This window comes from Lethenteron reissneri, unplaced genomic scaffold (assembly GCF_015708825.2).
Source record: "Lethenteron reissneri isolate LAM-NWPU_2019-01 unplaced genomic scaffold, ASM1570882v1 scaffold_1939, whole genome shotgun sequence".
Classification (NCBI taxonomy): Eukaryota; Metazoa; Chordata; class Hyperoartia; order Petromyzontiformes; family Petromyzontidae; genus Lethenteron; species Lethenteron reissneri.
In genome coordinates this window covers 1,880-11,244 of record NW_026891706.1, presented here as the reverse complement: position 1 = coordinate 11,244, position 9,365 = coordinate 1,880, and the positions used below count along the sequence as shown (strand labels likewise).

The window sequence follows — 9,365 nt, the reverse complement described above, 5'->3', positions numbered from 1 at the left end:
GTGGGGGTGAGTGTTTAATGGGGGTGCATGTGAGTGTTTAGTGGGGGTGCATGTGCGTGTTTAGTGGGGGTACGTGCGTGTGTTTAGTGGGGGTGCATGTGTGTTTAGTGGGGGTGCATGTGAGTGTTTAGTGGGGGTGCATGTGTGTTTAGTGGGGGTGCATGTGAGTGTTTAGTGGGGGTGCATGTGAGTGTTTAGTGGGGGTACGTGCGTGTGTTTAGTGGGGGTGCATGTGTGTTTAGTGGGGGTGCATGTGAGTGTTTAGTGGGGGTGCATGTGAGTGTTTAGTGGGGGTGCATGTGAGTGTTTAGTGGGGGTGAGTGTTTAATGGGGGTGCATGTGAGTGTTTAGTGGGGGTGCATGTGCGTGTTTAGTGGGGGCGCATGTGAGTGTTTAGTGGGGGTGCATGTGCGTGTTTAGTGGGGGTGCATGTGCGTGTTTAGTGGGGGTGCATGTGCGTGTTTAGTGGGGTGCATGTGAGTGTTTAGTGGGGGTGCATGTGCGTGTTTAGTGGGGGTGCATGTGCGTGTTTAGTGGGGGTGCATGTGCGTGTTTAGTGGGGGTGCATGTGCGTGTTTAGTGGGGGTGCATGTGCGTGTTTAGTGGGGGTGCATGTGAGTGTTTAGTGGGGGTGCATGTGCGTGTTTAGTGGGGGTGCGTGTGCGTGTTTAGTGGGGGTGCGTGTGCGTGTTTAGTGGAGGTGCGTGTGCGTGTTTAGTGGGGGTGCATGTGAGTGTTTAGTGGGGGTGCATGTGAGTGTTTAGTGGGGGTGCATGTGCGTGTTTAGTGGGGGTGCATGTGAGTGTTTAGTGGGGGTGCATGTGCGTGTTTAGTGGAGGTTAATGTGCGTGTTTAGTGGGGGTGCGTGTGCGTGTTTAGTGGAGGTGCGTGTGCGTGTTTAGTGGGGGTGCATGTGCGTGTTTAGTGGGGGTGCGTGTTTAGTGGATGTGCGTGTTTAGTGGGGGTGCGTGTGAGTGTTTAGTGGGGGTGCACGTGCGTGTTTAGTGGGGGTGCGTGTGAGTGTTTAGTGGGGGTGCATGTGCGTGTTTAGTGGGGGTGCATGTGCGTGTTTAGTGGGGGTGCATGTGAGTGTTTAGTGGGGGTGCATGTGAGTGTTTAGTGGGGGTGCATGTGCGTGTTTAGTGGTGGTGCATGTGAGTGTGGAGGTGTGCGAGGAGAGAGCAGCGCCGGCCGAGTTTCTCCGCTACGGTTGCACCACAGGAACATTCTGTGGAAACTATTGCCAGTGATGATTGTTGACAACAATTGCTATGAAATCTTCGCAGTCGATCACAGCCTATGAGGTGTGGTCTTGGTCGTGAAGTCTGTTGTGCTGACGCTACCGACGGCAGTATCGTGCTCTTATTCTGTCCTCGGCTTCTTGTGGTGCTCACAAGGGGCCGGCATTCCACCCCACTCCCTTCCCAGCAACTCAACTACTCTCATTGCGAGACCACTATTCGATTCCGGATCATATAATTTGTATGGTCTTGTTATCATTCGTATTGTTTCTCAATTATTCTCCGTTTAACGATGAAATGTAATAACTTATTACGTTTTGTGTGCTCTGTTAGCTGCGGTCTCGCGTGGTAGGGGTGGCTCGCAAACCAATCTGCCGCACCGGTGTCACATTGACCAATCACCACCATGGGCCTAAATGTCAAATATATTGAACGATTGGAAATAATAACTTCTCACGCATGCAACTCGGCGCTTTTATCAGGTGCGTATCGCGTGGCGTGATTACCAATCGTGCAGTTAGGGTCGAAGCTAGTTTTGTTTTGTTTATTAAAGTTGGGGCCTGGTCCGGTCGGCCCAAGTGCGTGTCGAGTCCGGGCTCTGCTCGGTTCGGGGTACTGCTGGTGCCACCACGCTTGTGAAGCCGGCACTGGTGTCTCTCCGCAGCTTGAGCGAGCGCTACGAGGAGGGGATGACAGTGCGAGCCGAGGCTCTAGTCAACTCCGGCAGGCGGCTGGTACAGAGGTACGAGCAGGAGAAGAGCCGTCTCGCCGACGGGCTGCTCCACCCACGCTTGCACGGATGGCCGGATGACGTCGCGGCCACCGAACGGCCAAACCACCAACCCGACGGACGACCCCCACCCGACCGCCAGCCCACGGGTACCCCCACCGAGTAAATGACCCAACACGCATCATCCTGACACACTGACCAAATAACTTACAGACCGATAATTCGCCACCCCATCCTATGACCCAATAAAATACTTTCGCAACAATATATATGAACCCGACACCCGACTTGCCCACCCTCTGACTCTATAAGACACCGTGGCCAATACAATACACCGAATTTGGTGAAACTCTGACCCATCAATCGACTCATTTGACTTCGAGCCTATCCACCGGATCACCAGCTGACCTACTGATCCAATAAACACTCTAACCTGGTAACTTACTGCCAAAATACTGATCCACCAAATGACCCTATAACCTTGCCAGCTAGGCTCAAGACTCACGACCAGCTGATCTAATAATCCAAAAACCCACTGTCCCACCAGGCTATCCCCGCTATGAAGGAGGGACCGGTATTATAAATTAATGTTGTGTTTTTGTTCCGCGTTTAGGCACCACTGCCATTACTTGGCCATAAACGTGTTTAAGCCCAGGAGTGTCTGTGCACTCATCTTTCCCAAATGGAAGCTGCTCGTGGTGGAGGCAACATGTCACGTCTGGCAACGCAAAACTAGTTTAGCACCAATGGATTTGACTTAAACCACTCGTGCACAAGACCAGTTGAAAAATTATCCTGACATTTTTATAAATTAATACTCACCGTGAGGAGGGTAGTTCCTTAAACAGCATGCTCGAAGTGGTCGAGTGACACGGACGTATGTTCTCCTGTACGTGCATTACACGTAGTTATGTTCTCCTGTAAACGAGGGCTACTCCTTGGAAAATGCGCACAACGCACGCTGCGCTCCCACGGTTTCATCTTTACATGTCACAGCGATCTGCAGGTTCTGCGCTTGTTTAGCTTGAGGCTGTAGTCATCGCCGCGATGCCGCGAGGGAGTCTGCTGAGTGAGCTCCTGCGCCCCGTTATCAATCAAAGTCCCCCATGCAACTTGGCCACCTGGATATCACTCATGCATCATGGCCACTATGAAATCTTCAATGAATCATGGCCACTGTGACATCCACCATGCAACATGGCCATCGTGATGTTCCACCATTCACCATGGCCCTCTGTGACATCCCTCATTCCTGTTCTTACCTTGCGGTGATTTGATGCAGATGGAGGCGGTGCCCTCTGAGGACAGCGCCCTCCACGTGGTACAAAATTCGCCCTCATTCCTCGCCTCTCCAGATTGGCTCATCTACACACACTCAAAGACAAAGGTCCACCACATAGGCTTTAGCAAGATGTGGGGGATAGTGCAAGCGGCGAGCACTGAGCCAGGATCTCTGAGATCCTGGGCTCCACATTCAGGAGGGTCCTGCTGAGATGTCAGTTCTCAGCGTTCGGATATTTGGCCAATGTCAGATGTCACACTTGGATTAACAATGAGACACGTGTGTATTTAAAGGACACACGCAGGTTAATGGCATCCTTCAAACTGTTAAGAGAAGTAGGGCTGGGCCAGGACATGCCACGGCCACGAGGAACAACGATGGCTGATGGTCAAGAACAATAACGGAGGTGCAGCCAAGTATCGGAACACGTCTGAGAGGACGGCTGCTAGAAAGATGGAGCGACAAAATCGGTGCTTGGTGGATTATTCCATCGCATGATCGTGAGGGGTAGCAGGGTCTCAAGGAAGGAGGCCTTCATCCAGTAGTGGATAGATAAAAGTACAGTAGATTATTAAAACGTAGAAAGGCAGGTACACAGAGAGGATCTTGAGGAGATACTCTGATAGATGCACACACACTCAGGCAGCCAAGCAGATGCACACTTAGGTGTATGGATAGGTGACAGGTAGCCACACGCGGAGTGGAGAGCACACGTCCATTAATACTTCACCACACGAGTCGTAGAGCCACACGTACCTCCATGGTGGCCAATTGCAGAGCAGGGTGCACAGAACTAACAGCGTCTCTCGCGCAGTCCAGGTCTCTGTGTGCGAAGCAGGAGACGAAGCCGAGGATCACATAGAGTCGAGGGGGTGTGACGGCACCCACATCTCAACACGAGTCAAGTCACAATGCGGACTCACACCATGAACCCACATCATCAACACAGACTCACATCATCACCAATCACTCACAACACGAAACACAAAAACAACAACCGACATTCGCCACTTAGTAGCGATGATGTCACCACGGACGCCTTTGCCAGGCCAGGTGCACTTTCAGGCCACACGAAGTGTCGAAGGCTCGCTGACAAGACGTCACGAGACAGACCCAGGTTCCAAAGGTTGGCTGAGATGCTTGGTAGATACACCAGCTGTATGCCCAACTGTGCCAACTTACCGAATTTTATCCGCCACTCGTTGTGAGCGTCACTCCTCTGCCCTCAGTTGTTGTTGGAGGCAGTCTGCCTCCAACTGTCCAGTAGCCTCCTTCACGAGCTTCCTCGTGAATGATGCTATTTACACCGCTGGTACCAGTCTTTCACAAGTCTACTCAACTCAACATCCTCCCATACAGCATCAGTCCATATTTTCGACAGCCCATGTCGTGGCCGTTTAGCCCCCTTTATGCGGCCAAAAAGAAACCGCTTGGGTATGCGGGCTACAAGACCCAGCCAACGCAGCCTTGCCTGCCGGAGGAGCTTACTGGTGGGAATGTGTCCAGATCCTTCAAGGATTTGTGAGCTCCTCACACAATCCAGCTAGGTTAAACACAGGATGGCTCGTTGGAACCACCACCGACACCATCACCAACACCACTAACACCATCAACATCACCACCAACAACACCAGTACCACCACCAACAAGAATATCACCATCATCAACACCGTCACCAGCACCACCAACAACACCAACAGCACCACCACCAACAACACCAATAGCACCACCATCAACACCACCATCAACACCACCACCATCAACACCACCAACAACACCACCACGAACAACACATATAAATATCCTCCTTATAGCTGAAATAAACTGTTGGGGCAAGTGCTGTTAGCCAGCATCACCTATGAAGGCCGGAAAAGCACACGAGGGCGTGGGTGGCCAACACCGCGCCTTTGTCTCCGAGTGGCGATATTTACACACCACACTAGGTACTCATTTGAGGCTGAGTCGACCTAGGGGAGGCCCAGGACCGGTTCATATAATCGTCACTGGTGTTGACAGCGCGTTAACCACTCCACACACACACAGACTCACACACGGATACAAACACACACGGACTCACACAAACACAGACTCACACCACACACACAGACTCACACCACCGTACCACCCACCCACAGCGAAGATCCACTCCTCACCTTCGCCAGAGTTTCTCCCCGCCTCTCTCACGGACAAACTGCCAGGGGGAAGCGCGTGGCTCGAGACGAGGGGGCGGTACCAGGTGACCACGCCCACCGAGACGTGGAGCCCTGAGCCCCTCGCCCCGCCCCCCCCCATGCCCACCCCCCGCCCCCTCTCCCCCGCCCCTCCCCCCGCCGAGGCTGGGGCGAGTGGAGGCAGCGCTGTGCATTGTGGGTGGCGAGCGGCTGATTCGGATTCCCGCTCGCGGCCACCGTCGCTGCTGAAGCGGCGGCTCGCTGGCTGGTCCTCCTCTACATCGACTCAGCCCGAACAAGGTGAGAACCTTGCACGGTGTGGACACATCAGCAGTGGCGGTGGTGGAGAGGGGAGGCAGAGGAGGCGCCTGGCTCACAGCCGTTACGCTCTAGGCGCCTGCTGAGTTCACGGCGCTGCTCCAAGCAGAGCGCGGCCTGCTGCTGATGATGATGATGAGGAGAGGCACTGCCAGATTGTGGCTGATGGGTTGAGTTACATTTAGTTCTTTTGTATCTGGAGGGACGGATTTGTTGTCGTGGCAGAAATGGCCTCCACTAGAGGCCGCGATGTGGGGTATTTGGTCTACTCTTCCACGCTGGTCCAGACCCGTTGGAGCGAGGTGGGTGTACCCACAACTTTACCCTCCACACGCGGGGGGCGTCAGCTCACTGCACTTGCAATGCAGAGGTGCAGGTTCGAGTCCATTTCACACTCAGTCATTCACCCACCCACTCACCCACCCACAGAGGGATAAAGACCCTTTATGCAGTGGTTGTGTAGTATCTGCATCAATGTTTTTGTTGTTTAGTTATGGTGGTTGTTGTTGTGGTTGCGGTTATAATCTTGGCTTTAGTTTTGGTTGTATAGGTGGTTGTAGTGTTGGTTGTAATTGTGGTTGCTCTGGTTGTGGTGCCTTTGGTGTTTTTGGTTGTGGTTATAATTGTGGTTGAGTAGGTTGTGGTTATATGTGCGGTTGTGGTGTTTGTGGTTATAACTTGATTTGAAGCTTTGGTGACTGCAGGAATTACTCTCTGGTTCTTTCTGTAAAGTCACGTAGAAAGAAAATAAATTAAATAATAGAGTACGACGTTGCGATTGCAACACAAGCAACCGTCATCAGGTAGAATAAAATTTGAGAGAGAGACAAAACACAGACACGGAGACACACAGACAGACACACAAGCAGAGAGATGGTGGTGATGGTGGTGGTGGGTGGTGGGTGGTGGTGGTGGTGGGGGTGGTGGTGGCGGTGGTGGGGGGCGGTGGTGGCGGTGGTGGTGGTGGTGGTGGTGATGGTAATGATGGTAATGATGGTGGTGGTGATGGTGGTGATGGTGGTGATGGTGCTGCTGCTAATCATGATGATGCTGTTGGCTCCAGGTCCCACCACCGATGGGCGCTGCCGGTGCGTCGTCTCTGGTTGACGCTGCTCAACAAGGAGCAGCTTCACTCCACGTTCCTGCGCTACTCACTCACTCACCCACTCCCTCACCCACTCACTCACGGACCCACTCACTCAGCCACTCACTCACCCACTCACTCACTCACCCACTCACTCACTCACCAGCTTCACTCCACGTTCCTGCGCTACTCACTCACTCACCCACTCACTCACTCACCCACTCACTCACCTACTCACTCACTCACCAGCTTCACTCCACGTTCCTGCGCTACTCACTCACTCACTCACCCACTCACTCACTCACCCACTCACTCACTCACTCACCCACTCACTCACCCACTCACTCACTCACCAGCTTCACTCCACGTTCCTGCGCTACTCACTCACTCACCCACTCACTCACTCACCCACTTACTCACTCACCAGCTGCACTCCACGTTCCTGCGTTACTCACTCACTCACTCGCTCACCCACTCACTCACCAGCTTCACTCCACGTTCCTGCGCTACTCATTCACTCGCAGGCGGCCACAGCACGAGGTGAGCTCACTCACTCACCCACTCACCCGCATACTCATCCACTCGCTCGCTCGCTCACCCACTCACTCGCTCAGCCACTCGCTCGCTCACTCACTTGCTCACTCACCCACTCACTCACCCACTCACTCACCCACTCACTCAGCCAATCACTCGCTCGCTCGCTCACCCACTCACTCGCTCAGCCACTTGCTCGCTCACTCACTTGCTCACTCACCCACTCACTCACCCACTCACTCACTCACCCACTCACTCACTCAGCCAATCACTCGCTCGCTCACCCACTCACTCACTCAGCCACTCACTCACTCGCTCACTCACTCGCTCACTCACTCGCTCACTCACTCACTCACCCAGCCACTCACTCACTCTCTCGCTAGCTCGCTCACTCACTCATTCACTCACTCACTCACTCACCCACTCAGCCACTCATTAACTCACCCACTCAGCCACTCACTCACCCACTCAGCCACTCACTCAGCCAACTCAGTCCACTCACCCACCACCCTCACCCAACCTCAGTCCACCCCACTCAGATCCACTCACTCAACCCCACAGTCAGGCCAACTCACATCTTCACCTACAGTCAGCTCACTCACTCACTCCCACAACTCACCACCACTCCTCTCCCCACTCACTCACCCCACTCACTCACCCACTCACTCACCCACTCACTCACCCACTCACCTCACATCACACCCCCTGACTCACTCACCAGCTTCCACTCCACGTTCCTGCGCTATGCCCTCACTCGCTCACCCACTCACTCAGCCTCCCCAACCTCACCCACTTCACTCACTACACTCGCACCCACTGCACTCACCCACATCCACACCACATTCACCTCAACCCACTCACTCACTCACTCACCAGCCTTCACTCCACGTTCCTGCGCTACTCACTCACTCATCCAGTCACCCACTCACCTCACGCACCCACTGAGTCTACACTCACCAGCCCTGCACTCCAGCGGTTCCTGCGCTACTCACTCACCTTCACTCGCTCACCCACTCTACCTCACCAGCTTCACTCCACGGTCCGTGCGCTACTCATTCACTCGCAGGCGGCCACAGCACGAGGTGAGCTCACTCACTCACCCACTCACCCGCATACTCATCCACTCGCTCGCATCGCTCACCCACTCACTCGCTCAGCCACTCGCTCGCTCACTCACTTGCTCACTCACCCACTCACTCACTCACCACCACTCACTCACCCACTCACTCAGCCATCGCTCGCTCGCTCACCCACTCACTCGCTCAGCCACTTGCCTCGCTCACTCACTTGCTCACTCACCCACTCACTCACCCACTCACTCACTCACCCACTCACTCACTCAGCCAATCACTCGCTCGCTCACCCACTCACTCACTCAGCCACTCACTCACTCAGCCACTCACTCACTCGCTCACCCACTCGCTCAGCCACTCACTCACTCAGCCACTCGCTCGCTCGCTCAGCCACTCGCTCGCTCGCTCAGCCACTTGCTCACTCACCCACTCACTCACTCGCTCAGCCAATCACTCGCTCACTCACTCACCATCGCTCACTCACTCACTCACTCACTCGCTCACTCACTCACTCACTCACCCAGCCACTCACTCACTCTCTCGCTAGCTCGCTCACTCACTCACTCATTCACTCACTCACTCACTCAGCCACTCATTCACTCACCCACTCAGCCACTCATTAACTCACCCACTCAGCCACTCACTCACCCACTCAGCCACTCACTCACCCACCCACTCACCCACTCATCCACCCACTCAGCCACTCACTCACCCACCCACTCACCCACTCACTCACTCACCCACTCAGCCACTCACTCACTCAGCCACTCACTCACTCACCCACTCACCCACTCACTCACCCACTCACTCACCCACTCACTCACCCACTCACTCAGCCACTCACTCACCCACTCAGCCACTCACTCACTCAGCCACTCACTCACTCACCCACTCACTCACCCACTCACTCACCCACTCACTCACCCACTCAA

At 54.3% G+C, this 9,365-nt stretch overlaps 1 long non-coding RNA gene across 1 annotated transcript; it reads right to left on the bottom strand.

Annotated features, from left to right (window-relative positions):
* Positions 1-1,750: 1,750 nt before the first annotated feature.
* Positions 1,751-5,525, bottom strand: LOC133339662 (uncharacterized). The gene is made up of 4 exons (XR_009754767.1): positions 5,407-5,525; positions 4,010-4,076; positions 3,234-3,336; positions 1,751-1,917 (listed from the first exon to the last, which is right to left on the bottom strand). It is a non-coding gene; the product is annotated as an uncharacterized LOC133339662 (long non-coding RNA).
* Positions 5,526-9,365: the final 3,840 nt, after the last annotated feature.